The sequence below is a fragment of the Taudactylus pleione genome, unplaced genomic scaffold, assembly GCF_031769625.1.
Source record: "Taudactylus pleione unplaced genomic scaffold, aTauple2 ptg000007l, whole genome shotgun sequence".
In the NCBI taxonomy this organism is placed as follows: Eukaryota; Metazoa; Chordata; class Amphibia; order Anura; family Myobatrachidae; genus Taudactylus; species Taudactylus pleione.
In genome coordinates this window covers 12,567,852-12,585,350 of record NW_028284410.1, presented here as the reverse complement: position 1 = coordinate 12,585,350, position 17,499 = coordinate 12,567,852, and the positions used below count along the sequence as shown (strand labels likewise).

General features: G+C 42.5%; 1 long non-coding RNA gene across 1 annotated transcript in view; it reads left to right on the top strand.

The window, feature by feature from the left end:
• Positions 1 to 11,602, top strand: part of LOC148542897 (uncharacterized) — a 57,261-nt gene extending 45,659 nt beyond the window's left edge. Inside the window, exon 3 of the long non-coding RNA XR_015873675.1 lies at positions 11,403 to 11,602. This is a non-coding gene — a long non-coding RNA (uncharacterized LOC148542897). The remainder of the gene's footprint in view (positions 1 to 11,402) is intronic.
• The last annotated feature ends 5,897 nt before the right edge of the window (positions 11,603 to 17,499 follow it).

Here is a 17,499-nt window from a genome sequence, read left to right as displayed (position 1 = left end):
AAGTATAGCTGTGTGTGAGTAATCATTAAGTGTGGAATGAGAGGTTAAAATGTATGTGAAAAAATACATGAATAATAAACAAACATAAAAGGTGATGTGAAAAGCAACTATGTGTATTAAGTGGTGATGCCCTGAGGAGGCCCAGCCAGACCAGTCCCGAGGGCCCTACACCCAAACGCTCACCCCAAATGTAAAATATACCAATTATAAGGCCTCATGATAAAGGCACATATATAATTTTATCAAATGTAAGGCCTCATGATAAAGGCACATACATAAATGCATCCAAATTGAGAGCCAGCTTACCTGGGAGTCACCCCTGGGAACTCCAACTAGCACTACTAGAACCAGCATGCCCTACTAATGCTGGCTCCTTCATGCAACTCATAACAAACAAACAAAAATGGCAGCTGCTCAATCAATCTAGCAGTACTAATCAGGTGCATGAAAGGGAGGGGTCATACTAAGTAGAAAAAGGAGGGGGATTTAACCTCCTATTGTACCTCAGCACATGAATAATACCTGCAACAATATATGAAGACTATATGGTCATAGAAATTCAGAGATATTAGTTGCATGCATTTGCAAATACATGGGAGGCTGCTGGGCCATGTCACGGCTTCTCTGTTACCAGCAGTCCCTAACACTAAGGGGTTCACGTCCGGGGCGCAGTGCACCCCAAAAAACGTCCAGGCCAGGACCACCCCAGGGCATCACACGAAAGTGGAAAAAGAGTGACAGTGCAGTGTAAAGTATAGATGTGTGTGAGTAATCATTAAGTGTGGAATGAGAGGTTAAAATGTATGTGAAAAAATACATGAATAATAAACAAACATAAAAGGTGATGTGAAAAGCAGCTATGTGTATTAAGTGGTGATGCCCTGAGGAGGCCCAGCCAGACCAGTCCCGGGGGCGCTACACCCAAACGCTCACCCCAAATGTAAAATATACCAATTATAAGGCCTCATGATAAAGGCACATATATAATTTTATCAAATGTAAGGCCTCATGATAAAGGCACATACATAAATGCATCCAAATTGAGAGATAGCTTACCTGGGAGTCACCCCTGGGAACTCCAACTAGCACTACTAGAACCAGCATGCCCTACTAATGCTGGCTCCTTCATGCAACTCATAACAAACAAACAAAAATGGCAGCTGCTCAATCAATCTAGCAGTACTAATCAGGTGCATGAAAGGGAGGGGTCATACTAAGTAGAAAAAGGAGGGGGATTTAACCCCCTATTGTACCTCAGCACATGAATAATACCTGCAACAATATATGAAGACTATATGGTCATAGAAATTCAGAGATATTAGTTGCATGCATTTGCAAATACATGGGAGGCTGCTGGGCCACGTCACGGCTTCTCTGTTACCAGCAGTCTGTAACACTAAGGGGTTCACGTCCTGGGCGCAGTGCACCCCAAAAAATGTCAAGCCCAGGACCCCCCCAGGGCATCACACGAAAATGGAAAAAGAGTGACAGTGCACTGTAAAGTATAGCTGTGTGTGAGTAATCATTAAGTGTGGAATGAGAGGTTAAAATATATGTGAAAAAATACATGAATAATAAACAAACATAAAAGGTGATGTGAAAAGCAACTATGTGTATTAAGTGGTGATGCCCTGAGGAGGCCCAGCCAGACCAGTCCCGGGGGCCCTACACCCAAACGCTCACCCCAAATGTAAAATATACCAATTATAAGGCCTCATGATAAAGGCACATATATAATTTTATCAAATGTAAGGCCTCATGATAAAGGCACATACATAAATGCATCCAAATTGAGAGCCAGCATACCTGGGAGTCACCCCTGGGAACTCCAACTAACACTACTAGAACCAGCATGCCCTACTAATGCTGGCTCCTTCATGCAACTCATAACAAACAAACAAAAATGGCAGCTGCTCAATCAATCTAGCAGTACTAATCAGGTGCATGAAAGGGAGGGGTCATACTAAGTAGAAAAAGGAGGGGGATTTAACCCCCTATTGTACCTCAGCACATGAATAATACCTGCAACAATATATGAAGACTATATGGTCATAGAAATTCAGAGATATAAGTTGCATGCATTTGCAAATACATGGGAGGCTGCTGGGCCACGTCACGGCTTCTCTGTTACCAGCAGTCCCTAACACTAAGGGGTTCACGTCTGGGGCGCAGTGCACCCCAAAAAATGTCCAGCCCAGGACCCCCCCAGGGTATCACACGAAAGTGGAAAAAGAGTGACAGTGCAGTGTAAAGTATAGCTGTGTGTGAGTAATCATTAAGTGTGGAATGAGAGGTTAAAATATATGTGAAAAAATACATGAATAATACACAAACATAAAAGGTGATGTGAAAAGCAACTATGTGTATTAAGTGGTGATGCCCTGAGGAGGCCCAGCCAGACCAGTCCCGGGGGCCCTACGCCCAAACGCTCACCCCAAATGTAAAATATACCAATTATAAGGCCTCAAGATAAAGGCACATATATAATTTTATCAAATGTAAGGCCTCATGATAAAGGCACATACATAAATGCATCCAAATTGAGAGCCAGCATACCTGGGAGTCACCCCTGGGAACTCCAACTAGCACTACTAGAACCAGCATGCCCTACTAATGCTAGCTCCTTCATGCAACTCATAACAAACAAACAAAAATGGCAGCTGCTCAATCAATCTAGCAGTACTAATCAGGTGCATGAAAGGGAGGGGTCATACTAAGTAGAAAAAGGAGGGGGATTTAACCCCCTATTGTACCTCAGCACATGAATAATACCTGCAACAATATATGAAGACTATATGGTCATAGAATTTCAGAGATATAAGTTGCATGCATTTGCAAATACATGGGAGGCTGCAGGGCCACGTCACGGCTTCTCTGTTACCAGCAGTCCCTAACACTAAGGGGTTCACGTCCGGTAATTTTTTTGATATATTTTACATTTGGGGTGAGCGTTTGGGCGTAGGGCCCCCGGGACTGGTCTGCCTGGGCCTCCTCAGGGCATCACCACTTAATACACATAGTTGCTTTTCACATCACCTTTTATGTTTGTTTATTATTCATGTATTTTTTCACATATATTTTAACCTCTCATTCCACACTTAATGATTACTCACACACAGCTATACTTTACACTGCATTGTCACTCTTTTTCCATTTTCGTGTGATGCCCTGGGGGGGTCCTGGGCAGAAAATTTTTTGGGGTGCACTGCGCCCCGGATGAGAAACCCCTTAGTGTTAGGGACTGCTGGTAACAGAGAAGCCGTGACGTGGCCCAGCAGCCTCCCATATATTTGCAAATGCATGCAACTAATATCTCTGAATTTCTATGACCATATAGTCTTCATATATTGTTGCAGGTATTATTCAGTGTGCTGAGGTACAATAGGGGGTTAAATCCCCCTCCTTTTTCTACTTAGTATGACCCCTCCCTTTCATGCACCTGATTAGTACTGCTAGATTGATTGAGCAGCTGCCATTTTTGTTTGTTTGTTATGAGTTGCATGAAGGAGCCAGCATTAGCAGGGCATGCTGGTTCTAGTAGTGCTAGTTATAGTTCCCAGGGGTGACTCCCAGGTAAGCTGGCTCTCAATTTGGATGCATTTATGTATGTGCCTTTATCATGAGGCCTTACATTTGATAAAATTATATATGTGCCTTTATCATGAGGCCTTATAATTGGTATATTTTACATTTGGGGTGAGAGTTTGGGCGTAGGGCCTCTGGGACTGGTCCGGCTGGGCCTTCTCAGGGCATCACCTCTTAATACACATAGTTGCTTTTCACATCACCTTTTATGTTTGTTTATTATTCATGTATTTTTTCACATATATTTTAACCTCTCATTCCACACTTAATGATTACTCACACACAGCTATACTTTACACTGCACTGTCACTCTTTTTCCATTTTCGTGTGATGCCCTGGGGGGGTCCTGGGCTGGACGTTTTTTGGGGTGCACTGCGCCCCGGACGTGAACCCCTTAGTGTTAGGGACTGCTGGTAACAGAGAAGCCGTGACGTGGCCCAGCAGCCTCCCATGTATTTGCAAATGCATGCAACTAATATCTCTGAATTTCTATGACCATATAGTCTTCATATATTGTTGCAGGTATTATTCAGTCTGCTGAGGTACAATAGGGGGTTAAATCCCCCTCCTTTTTCTACTTAGTATGACTCCTCCCTTTCATGCACCTGATTAGTACTGCTAGATTGATTGAGCAGCTGCCATTTTTGTTTGTTTGTTATGAGTTGCATGAAGGAGCCAGCATTAGTAGGGATTGCTGGTTCTAGTAGTGCTAGTTGGGGTTCCCAGGGGTGACTCCCAGGTAAGCTGGCTCTCAATTTGGATGCATTTATGTATGTGCCTTTATCATGAGGCCTTACATTTGATAAAATTATATATGTGCCTTTATCATGAGGCCTTATAATTGGTATATTTTACATTTGGGGTGAGCGTTTGGGCGTAGGGCCCCCGGGACTGGTCTGTCTGGGCCTCCTCAGGACATCACCACTTAATACACATAGTTGCTTTTCACATCACCTTTTATGTTTGTTTATTATTCATGTATTTTTTCACATATATTTTAACCTCTCAATCCACACTTAATGATTACTCACACACAGCTATACTTTACACTGCACTGTCACTCTTTATCCATTTTCGTGTGATGCCCTGGGGGGGTCCTGGGCTGGACGTTTTTTGGGGTGCACTTCCCCCCGGACGTGAACCCCTTAGTGTTAGGGACTGCTGGTAACAGAGAAGCCGTGACGTGGCCCAGCAGCCTCCCATGTATTTGCAAATGCATGCAACTAATATCTCTGAATTTCTATGACCATATAGTCTTCATATATTGTTGCAGGTATTATTCAGTGTGCTGAGGTACAATAGGGAGTTAAATCCCCCTCCTTTTTCTACTTAGTATGACTCCTCCCTTTCATGCACCTGATTAGTACTGCTAGATTGATTGAGCAGCTGCCATTTTTGTTTGTTTGTTATGAGTTGCATGAAGGAGCCAGCATTAGTAGGGCATGCTGGTTCTAGTAGTGCTAGTTGGGGTTCCCAGGGGTGACTCCCAGGTAAGCTGGCTCTCAATTTGGATGCATTTATGTATGTGCCTTTATCATGAGGCCTTACATTTGATAAAATTATATATGTGCCTTTATCATGAGGCCTTATAATTGGTATATTTTACATTTGGGGTGAGCGTTTGGCTGTAGGGCCCTCGGGACTGGTCTGGCTGGGCCTCCTCAGGGCATCACCACTTAATACACATAGTTGCTTTTCACATCACCTTTTATGTTTGTTTATTATTCATGTATTTTTTCACATATATTTTAACCTCTCATTCCACACTTAATGATTACTCACACACAGCTATACTTTACACTGCACTGTCACTCTTTTTCCATTTTCGTGTGATGCCATGGGGGGGTCCTGGGCTGGACGTTTTTTGGGGTGCACTGCGCCCCGGACGTGAACCCCTTAGTGTTTGGGACTGCTGGTAACAGAGAAGCCGTGACGTGGCCCAGCAGCCTCCCATGTATTTGCAAATGCATGCAACTAATATCTCTCAATTTCTATGACCATATAGTCTTCATATATTGTTGCAGGTATTATTCAGTGTGCTGAGGTACAATAGGGGGTTAAATCCCCCTCCTTTTTCTACTTAGTATGACTCCTCCCTTTCATGCACTTGATTAGTACTGCTAGATGGATTGAGCAGCTGCCATTTTTGTTTGTTTGTTATGAGTTGCATGAAGGAGCCAGCATTAGTAGGGCATGCTGGTTCTAGTAGTGCTAGTTGATGTTCCCAGGGGTGACTCCCAGGTAAGCTGGCTCTCAATTTGGATGCATTTATGTATGTGCCTTTATCATGAGGCCTTACATTTGATAAAATTATATATGTGCCTTTATCATGAGGCCTTTTTAATTGGTATATTTTACATTTGGGGTGAGCGTTTCGGTGTAGGGCCCCCGGGACTGGTCTGGCTGGGCCTCCTCAGGGCATCACCACTTAATACACATAGTTGCTTTTCACATCACCTTTTATGTTTGTTTATTATTCATGTATTTGTTCACATATATTTTAACCTCTCATTCCACACTTAATGATTACTCACACACAGCTATACTTTACACTGCACTGTCACTCTTTTTCCATTTTCGTGTGATGCCCTGGGGGGGTCCTGGGCTGGACGTTTTTTGGGGTGCACTGCGCCCCGGAAGTGAACCCCTTAGTATTAGGGACTGCTGGTAACAGAGAAGCCGTGACGTGGCCCAGCAGCCTCCCATGTATTTGCAAATGCATGCAACTAATATCTCTGAATTTCTATGACCATATAGTCTTCATATATTGTTGCAGGTATTATTCAGTGTGCTGAGGTACAATAGGGGGTTAAATCACCCTCCTTTTTCTACTTAGTATGACTCCTCCCTTTCATGCACCTGATTAGTACTGCTAGATTGATTGAGCAGCTGCCATTTTTGTTTGTTTGTTATGAGTTGCATGAAGGAGCCAGCATTAGTAGGGCATGCTGGTTCTAGTAGTGCTAGTTGGGGTTCCCAGGGGTTACTCCCAGGTAAGCTGGCTCTCAATTTGGATGCATTTATGTATGTGCCTTTATCATGAGGCCTTACATTTGATAAAATTATATATGTGCCTTTATCATGAGGCCTTATAATTGGTATATTTTACATTTGGGGTGAGAGTTTGGGTGTAGGGCCCCCGGGACTGGTCTGGCTGGGCCTCCTCAGGGCATCACCACTTAATACACATAGTTGCTTTTCACATCACCTTTTATGTTTGTTTATTATTCATGTATTTTTTCACATATATTTTAACCTCTCATTCCACACTTAATGATTACTCACACACAGCTATACTTTACACTGCACAGTCACTCTTTTTCCATTTTCGTGTGATGCCCTGGGGGGGTCCTGGGCTGGACGTTTTTGGGGTGCACTGCGCCCCGCACGTGAACCCCTTAGTGTTAGGGACTGCTGGTAACAGAGAAGCCGTGACGTGGCCCAGCAGCCTCCCATGTATTTGCAAATACATGCAACTAATATCTCTGAATTTCTATGACCATATAGTCTTCATATATTGTTGCAGGTATTATTCAGTGTGCTGAGGTACAATAGGGGGTTAAATCCCCCTCCTTTTTCTACTTAGTATGACTCCTCCCTTTCATGCACCTGATTAGTACTGCTAGATTGATTGAGCAGCTGCCATTTTTGTTTGTTTGTTATGATTTGCATGAAGGAGCCAGCATTAGTAGGGCATGCTGGTTCTAGTAGTGCTAGTTGGGGTTCCCAGGGGTGACTCCCAGGTATGCTGGCTCTCAATTTGGATACATTTATGTATGTGCCTTTATCATGAGGCCTTACATTTGATAAAATTATATATGTGCCTTTATCATGAGGCCTTTTAATTGGTATATTTTACATTTGGGGTGAGCGTTTGGGTGTAGGGCCCCCGGGACTGGTCTGGCTGGGCCTCCTCAGGGCATCACCACTTAATACACATAGTTGCTTTTCACATCACCTTTTATGTTTGTTTATTATTCATGTATTTTTTCACATATATTTTATCCGCTCATTCCACACTTAATGATTACTCACACACAGCTATACTTTACACTGCACTGTCACTCTTTTTCCATTTTCGTGTGATGCCCTGGGGGGGTCCTGGGCTGGACCTTTTTTGGGGTGCTCTGCGCCCCGCACGTGAACCCCTTAGTGTTAGGGACTGCTGGTAACAGAGAAGCCGTGATGTGGCCCAGCAGCCTCCCATGTATTTGCAAATGCATGCAACTAATATCTCTGAATTTCTATGACCATATAGTCTTCATATATTGTTGCAGGTATTATTCAGTGTGCTGAGGTACAATAGGGGGTTAAATCCCCCTCCTTTTTCTACTTAGTATGACCCCTCCCTTTCATGCACCTGATTAGTACTGCTAGATTGATTGAGCAGCTGCCATTTTTGTTTGTTTCTTATAAGTTGCATGAAGGAGCCAGCATTAGCAGGGCATGCTGGTTCTAGTAGTGCTAGTTGAAGTTCCCAGGGGTGACTCCCAGGTAAGCTGGCTCTCAATTTGGATGCATTTATGTATGTGCCTTTATCTTGAGGCCTTACATTTGATAAAATTATATATGTGCCTTTATCATGAGGCCTTATAATTGGTATATTTTACATTTGGGGTGAGCGTTTGGGCGTAGGGCCCCCGGGACTGGTCTGGCTGGGCCTCCTCAGGGCATCACCACTTAATACACATAGTTGCTTTTCACATCACCTTTTATGTTTGTTTATTATTCATGTATTTTTTCACATATATTTTAACCTCTCATTCCACACTTAATGATTACTCACACACAGCTATACTTTACACTGCACTGTCACTCTTTTTCCATTTTCGTGTGATGCCCTGGGGGGGTCCTGGGCTGGACGTTTTTTGGGGTGCACTGCGCCCCGCACGTGAACCCCTTAGTGTTAGGGACTGCTGGTAACAGAGAAGCCGTGATGTGGCCCAGCAGCCTCCCATGTATTTGCAAATGCATGCAACTAATATCTCTGAATTTCTATGACCATATAGTCTTCATATATTGTTGCAGGTATTATTCAGTGTGCTGAGGTACAATAGGGGGTTAAATCCCCCTCCTTTTTCTACTAACGTATATAGGCACACTGGTCAGCTAACAGGGTCACATGATTCTAGGGACCATCCAGCAGGTACAGGTTGGGCCAGCGGGCATCTACATGGATTGTGCGGCCACTCACTCCATGCATAGAGCAGCCAGCTAAGGAGCAGGCAAGGAAAGATGATCTCCGGCCATTCTGATTTTGAATTGCACACAATCAGTTTGGCCAGACAGCATTCTCTACCTGCCTCCCAGCCTGCAGCCACAGAGCCAGAATTAGGGGATGGGTACATACTTTAATTACAGCTATAGTGAACAGCAGAAACTGCATGGTGGGCTGGAGAAGAGGAGAAAGAGGTGGAATCTGTAATCCTGGCTTTACAAAAAAAATTAAATGTTTAAATATTGATTTTGATGAAAGTACCAATAAATCTAAATGCTTGATTTTATTGACCATTTACATTTGTGTTCTTGTGAACGGATGGGTAGGGGCCCCAATCCATTGCTTTGTCTATGGCCTACAATGCTATTAAGATGGCCACGTAGCATAACTTGGATTTCGGTAACAGCAGAATGTGACAGATGTGTTATCATGGGTTGGGTATGGGATCAGCGGCATCCCGACAGTCAGAATCCTGACTCCCTTAGGTAAGTAAGCTAACACTAACCCTCACCCCCCCTCCCCCCTCCTTGATGCTTAACTGTAACTTCCCCCCCTTAGTGCCTAACCCTAACCTTCCCCCCTTAGTGCCTAACCCTAACCTCCCCGGTGCCTATCCCTAACCTTCCCCCCTTAGTGCCTAACCCTAACCTCCCCCTCCCCGGTGCCTAACCCTAACCTCCCCCCTTTAGTGCCTAACCCTCCCCCTGGTGCCTAACCCTAAACCTAACCCTCCCACTAACCCCGATACTTATCTTTGGGATGCCGTTGATCGGGATTCTGGAGCAGGGATCCCGACGCTGTCAGGATTCCAGCACCAGTATTTCGACCATTGGTATCAAACACCATGCTGACTACATCCCGTTATGATGAGTGCAGAAATGACAGTAAGGTGAAAGTCACAGATTGAATGTTAGATGGTGGAAACAATATTTATTCACATAGAACTGTGTTAACAGACTCCTTCCAAAATGGAACCGGAAATTTGTGGTGTCAAACAAAACCTCTATATAAAAAGTACACCCAACTTATTTTTAAAGGTAATGAAAAACCAATCTTAAAAAACAGGGCTATCAAACCAAAGCCTTTATCTGAGTTTACAGAACTTAATACACTTTTCAACTCAATGTCCATTGTATCAGAAAACTAGAGACAATGTAAATGTATGTATAATACTATTTCTAATTTTTAATGATGCCAATCAAATTATTATTTCACTGTTCATATGGCCTGATTCAGGTCTGGATGCTATAAATGTAGTTTTCCGATTGTGCATGTGCAGAATGGGTCCTGCGATCTGGCACACATTTTTTGGGAAGTGATGAGACCAGGGTCTGCATCAGTTGAAGCAGATTACTCAGACTGGCCAGTTCCACCACTGGTCACGATGGTGATCCAAGGCAGCATCTACAGATGCTGCACTCAGGGCCTGATTCAGTAGTAAACGTAATTGCGAATACAGATCCACATTGAGCAATTGTTTGGCATTGCGCATGCTTATATAATGCACTGTGCAGCAATTGCATAGCAATTACCGATGTGCAGAGAAATCCATCGCAAAGTGAGTTACAGGATATCAGTGTTTGGTGGTGATGAGAGGGGGTAGCCAGAAATACGCAGGTTTGTCTGTACGTTTGAACGCCGTTTCATGGGTGTGCATACTGTAAATTAGCCACTGCAATTGCATACGCAGCATGAAAGCTCTCTGCATGCAAGGAGACTTGAAGTCTCTGCGGCTTCTCAGATATATTGGAAATGCTGCGTCAATGATACCGATGTTTACACAGAATAGCGACATTAGATGGATATGAGAAAGCAGCAGTGGGCCTCTTTATTCCAGCTAAGCTTTGCCAATCATTAGCATATTTTCACAGCTGTGTTCCATGCGAATTCACAGCTGTGATCACAATTGCTGAATCCGGCCCCCAGATCGCTATTGCCGCCAGGAGGAGTCTACTTCCAATAGACACCGCCTGCAGTATTTTATTATTTACTGGATGGTATTGCACAGCTCTTCCTTGCAGCTGTCAATACCATGTGGACCTGAATATGGCCAATAATTTGGATAAAATAATGTTAATGCTTAATACATTGATTTAAGCCTACACTTTGCTTTGTTTGTACTATGTATGAAAAGTGCTTTTTCCCTAAATGATTGCCTTGGAAGGTATTGTTTTCACAAAATATAGGGCCTGATTCAGAGTAGTACGCTATGATGACGTTTTCACAGTTTTGCGATTATCTGCCATCTGCGCATGTATCAAGGTACATTACCATAGTCACTCCCAGCGAGTATATTTTCGCAGTGTTATTGACAGTCAGGGAGCATTTGTGGGTGGTAACGTGCAGTGTTGGCTAAAAATGCAAGCGTGTTGTGACTATTTCGGGGGAGTGTCACATCCTGAGTCTGTGATCCTGTACACAAGAAATTGGAGATTTGCGCTGATCCCGTGTTTTGATTTTGGTTCTAAATCTTCATCGTGTTTTGGTTTGGTTTTCATTTTGGATTTCTTTAAAAATTTATAGTAACTGCTAAAATCATGTAATGTGGCCCTGTTTTTGTCCCTATAGTATTATTAACATTAATAACATTTATTTCTAGTGTGAAGTTTTCATCCAAATCCATCCAGTGGAAGGCTCAAAACAGGGTCCCTGGGTCAAAGCTTTGCCCACCGTACACAAACTGGAGGCCCAACTGGGAGTCTAACCCAATATGAAGAAACATACACAAAGTAGCAGACCTGAAGAAGCAAATATTATCTACAGATGTAACAATCTGAATGCAAACATAGTAGAATTGATTCAAGCAATGATTTAATAAAAATTTTAAAAATGTTGTACATACATGAACAGTTGATACAATAAAAGTTGATATCAGCTATAAATTTACAGAACCCTCAGGTGGAATAGCAGTGGTGTATTATATATGTTGAGAAAGTCGCTAATGCTTGTTCCAAAACATAACACTGCACTTGATGAATGCAAAAAAAGTATCATATCTGGAACTCCTTGTGTCAAGGGGGCATAGTCCACAAATGTTGGCGCACCGCTGTAGGAAAATGTCCCATGTACAAGTGATGACTGGAGATAGTTCAATTATAAATGATAGATCCTCACCATTGCAGTGATGTGCCTGTAGTGAAGCCTCGTCCACTTGTTCCAGAGAGCAATTGCAGTATATTTTGGTAGTCCCAATGAATGCTGCTGTGAGTCCAGTGCTGGTTCAAGCCATTCCACACATTAAAAGGGGGCTTCCTAAGGTAAATAGGGGTGAGCTCTGACGTGTTTCGCTGCTGTAAGCAGCTTTATTAAAGGTACTCTAACCCCCCTCAAAACTGCCCAGGATCAAACTGAACAACCTCTTGTTGGTTACATCCAAATCACTGCAGAGGTGTATCTTTGAGTCATTAAGTTTTATTATGTGATGTCCAAATCCAACCAGAGGAAAGCCCAGAACAGGTGCCCTGCGCACTCCACCGTGAGGTCTGTCCATGACCCCAACCACTACATTAGGCATATCAGACCAAGTGCCACCTCTCTTTGAAGTTTTCATCCAAATATATCCAGTGGAAGGCCCAGAACAGGCTCCCATGTCAAAGTTCTGCCCAGCATCCCTGGGTCAAAGTTTCTGCCCAGCATAAACCAATGGAAGGTCCGACCATGACTTCAACTCCCTAGTTATGTATTCTGAGATCCAATGTTACCACTTTGTGAAGTTTTTGTACAAATCCATCCAGTGGAAGGCTGAGAACAGGCTCCCTTGGTCAAAGTTCTACCTAGCGTACACCAACAGGAGGTCCGACTAGGACCTTAACCCCTCTAAAACCCCCTAAAACCTGTCCAAGATCCAACTGGATCACCTCACATTGGTTTCACCCAAATTGGTGCAGGGGTGTATCTTCAAGTCATTAAATTTTATTATGTGTTGTACTTATCCATCCAGTGGAAGTCCCAGAACAGGCTCCCTGGGTCAAAGTTCTGCCTAGCGCACTCCGCTGTGAGGTCCGACCAGGACCCCCAACCACTACATTAAGCATCCCAGACCAAGTCCCACCTCTGTGTGAAATTTTCATCCAAATGTATCCAGTGGAAGGCCCAGAACAGGCTCCCAGGTCAAAGTTCTGCCCTGCATCCCCGGGTCAAAGTTCTGCCCAACGTAAACCAATGGGAGGTCCAACCAAGACCTCAACCCCCTAGTATGTTTACTGGAATCCAATGTTGCCACTCTGTGAAGTTTTTGTACACATCCATCCAGTGGAAGGCTCAGAACAGGCTCCCTGGGTCAAAAGTCTGACCAGCGTACTCCGGCCGGGACACTAACACCATATAACCTTCTAAAACCTGGCCAGGATCCAACTGAACCACCTCACATTGGTTTAGTCCTTATCAGTGCAGAGGGGGTCAAAATGCATAACCTGACAGATAAACAAACAGACCAATGAATTTTAAATTTAAGATTTGTGCTCTGTCGCTTTGTTGCGTTGTCGCTATGTGGTCTAATAGTAAAGCATCCTGAGATCATTCATGTGTGGGGTTTCTTCTCAGCCAAGGGAGTGGGATCACTCACAATTTTGCCTAAGAACACAGCCATGAATAAAGAATAGTACCAAAACATCTTCCGAGAGCAACTTCTCCCAACTATCCAAGAACAGTTTGTTTGCAAACAATGCCTTTTCCAACATGATGGAGCACCTTGCCATAAGGCAAAAGTGATAACTGAGTGGCTCGGGGAACAAAACATCCAAATTTTGAGTCCATGGCCAGGAAACTCCCCAGACCTTAATTTCATTGAGAACTTGTGGTAAATCCTCAAGAGGCAGGTGGATAAACAAAAACCCACACATTCTGACAAACTCCAAGCATTGATTAGGCAAGAATGAGATGGCCATCAGTCAGTATGTGGCCCAGAATTTGATTGACAGCATGCCAGGGTGAATTGCAGAGGTCTTGATAAAGAAGGGACAACACTGCAAATATTGACTCTCTGCATAAACTTAATGTAATTGCCAATAAAAGCCTTTGATACTTATGAAATGCTATGAAAAGTATACCTTAGTAACATCTGACAAAAAGCTCTAAAAACACTGAAGCAGCAAACTTTGTGAAAACCAATACTGTAATTCCCAAAACTTTTGGCCATGGCTGTACAGTATGGGGCATATTCAATTAGCCGCGGGGTTTACCCCGCGGCTAATTGACGTGCTTGATGGGATTCAATTAGCGGGGATTCCACGTGCGGGGAAAAAGCTATTCTATTGAATAGCTTTACCACGCTCCGCGGGACTTTCACCCATCAATTACTCGCGGGAGAGGTCCCGCGGGTAATTGAATATGCCCCTATGTGAAGCTGTGTGATTTTGCTCCCTCTCCTACCATCAGGTGATAGCCATGGAGAGCAGAAACCAGGGGGGGGAGGTTCATGGCAGGTTCATTCTTATTCTGTGTTGAGGAAATCACCAGGCTCTAAAATAGAATTATGAGTGAATAGAATATTGTGAAAGATCTATCACTGGATTTATGGAGCTATTGTTGATATTATACTGGTTTTGGGAAAGCTGCTTTATCTGGCAGAATCAATGACCCTTTATCCACTTAAAGATCTAAGCATATATTAAACTGTACAGAGTTCATTATTTAATTATCCTGAAAGTCTGTCTTTTTCCAGCGTTGTGCTGCAATCAGTGTTTTCCCTGGACAGGTGAAGTAAGGCACGCTGACCCTATTAATTTAGAAAATAGGCAGTAACATGCATTAGGCTGAAAATATTATTTTACACAGCACAAGACCTTTTACACAGGCATGTAATTAAATAATACAATTATCGGTAATGACTAGGCAATGGGCAGTAAACTTGCCTCTCATTTGTTCCAAGTAAAGGAAACTTACAACTTTTAGGTTGGACATTTGGAATAACATTTTTAGGCTGCAAGGGAAATAAAGTAATATAATTTTGACTTCAAATACAGTTTAAAAATTCACATATTATATTAAACACTAGTTATTAGTAAATTGTAAAATGTTATTGTACAGTATTTCTTAGAGACAGCTATGACCATATTCATTAGTTATGCCATGCATTATGTTATGTTATGTTTAGATGGTTGCTAGGGTATGCTGGCACTTGGAGAACCACAAGTGCCAGTATACCCTGACAGATAGGGTTTTCTGTGACCTGTAGTGCACATGTATAACGGGACACATGCACCATGAAAATATTCCTTTATTAAATAAAGACTTTCCCACACCCTTGGTTCACCACCACCAAGCAAGTTTTCCTCTGGTTACAGGACCTCTTAAACTGGCCATCCACTATACAATTTTCTTTCAGATATCTGTCCAATATGGCTGGTTGGAATGAAAACCTGGTAATGTATAGGAACAAATGACAGCCAATCATATGATTTTAAACACTGAAAAAGGGACAAAAAAATTGTTCAAATTGGTTAAATTTGTGTGTTTTAACCAATTTGTCTGAACAACTATTTTTGGCTATTTTCCAGTGTTTGTGAGCAAATGGATGATTGTCACTTGCTCCCATACATTACCAGGTTTCATTCCAACCAGCCAGATTGGACTGATATCTGACAGAAAATTGTATAGAGGATGGCCAGCTTAAGACTGCCAGGACCAGTGGTGTATGACTATAGTTATACACTTGGCAAATTGTTAAAATTGCATAAAACTAAAGATGTAAATATGAAAATCATGTAGGTATTAATGATCATAGTAACTTCACACTAATGCTCTTCACTCAAGTTGGTTACTCTTTAAACAAGCACATCACTTGTGAAAAAGCATATGTAGTCCTTCCATTGGAAGGATGATACATCAATCCTCCATGGATCCTTGGACCTGGCTTTGGATGGGGTAGATAGGAGAACTATTGATGACTATTCTTAGACATGGACAAAATTGTGAATTATGTGGCCTCAAGGACGCTTTGTCCAGAGTCAAAGGCTGCCTGGAAAGAGAAACTGCAATTTCCCTCTCAGTTCATCTCCTGCATGTGTCTTTGTAAGTAGGTGCCCATAAGTGGAGACATTTTCTTTGGTGCCGATACAACCATTTTTCTGCAGCATTGCTGCAGACTAGCCTGAATTTACAAGGATTCAGGCTCGTCCAATGGGTCTGTGGGTTTTCAAAATTGGCATTGGCTGTGAGCTAATTGCAGTTTGTGGATCAACAGCCAATCACAGGCGGCCAGGAAGAGCCACTTCATAGTTCCACCCACTAGCTGGATCTTAAACTAGATGCTGCAAAACGAATTAAGTCAGCTCGTCGTTGGAGAGCGAAGAAGAAGTATGTGCACAGAACAGCTTTAGTGGCTGCAAAGGAGGCCAGAAGATGGTGCACTCAAGCAAGAAGGCAACAGCAGAGCCTTGAGGATGGCGTCAGTCAGCGGGAGTCAAGAGAGCAGCTGAAGACTGGAGAGGCCTAAATATTTTAAAAAATATTAGTCCTGCACTGAACTAAATTACACTGAGTATAGCTTGTTATAAGATCCATAATTCCTTATAATGCCCTCTCGGGGTGTAGGTGATGACCAACTGCATCTAAATTTTATTGATTAACTTCATTTCTCTTGTTACTGAATATGGTGCTACCTCTCTCACAATAGATAATTTACGATATGATATAGAAAAAATGGTGAGATTTGTAGGTGCACTCTGGGAGCTATCAAATGCTGATATTTAATTTTATTTTATTGATATATAATTTTAATTTAGTTTAGATTCGAAAACATAGCTTTTAATAGTAATTAAATAAAAAAGAGGGGTAATGTATCCTTATTCTGTTTCTTGATACAAATAAAGGTCTGCAGTGGTGGAAACCAAAGAGCTGTAAGAAGCTCTCCACTGCAGCCTCTTTTGCTGATATTGGTAGGCGTACCACCTATATGTAACCCTACTTAGATCACTAAGGTTGTCATGTATTCAGCCTGTGTCATTAAGTAGGCAGGCACTAGTCTTGAGCCCCTGAAAAACTAACTCTGGGCATTAGGACTCATATGTATCATACCTATGAGAGAGATAAAGTAGAGAAGTTGCCCATAGAAACCAATTGGCTTCTACAGCAACTGTAATTTTTTAAACTGTGCGAGATAACTGGTAGTTGGAAGCTGATTGTTATGTCTGTCTGTCTCATTCACTGACATTGCCTCCTCCATCATCGCTGAGAGAAAATCTAAATGCTAACCATTGATGGTTAACCCACTGATGGCCATCCCTACTGCTCAGTCAAGCTGTAGCCCAACCCAGCTGCATGTGACCTGTGTACACTACAACCAAACCTGCTGGGCAAGTGACGCTTCACTGTTAGTGTTGGCAGGTTAGTGAAGGAAAAATTTTAACTTCCCTGCCATTCAGTAGAGATTTGGGAGGCTTGCTTCTTATACCCTGCAATTGCTAGCTGGCAATTCTCCCAGACAGTAAAAATTGTGTGCTTTAACTAAGTAATATTTATGTAATGACTGTCCATAAAACATACACCAAATTGATTTTTTAGCTTTTTCACAGCTGATTAATAGGTCATAATTCCAAATGCCCTGATTTTTTCCCAGTATCAATCTATCATAAAAAAAATATTTTCTTACAGATCAAATCAAGACAGTTAAAATTAATTTCTGTAACAATTTATCATATTTGAATTAAAATTATAAGTACAGAGTGTGTTTTTTTGAGATTGGTAGAGATAAATAT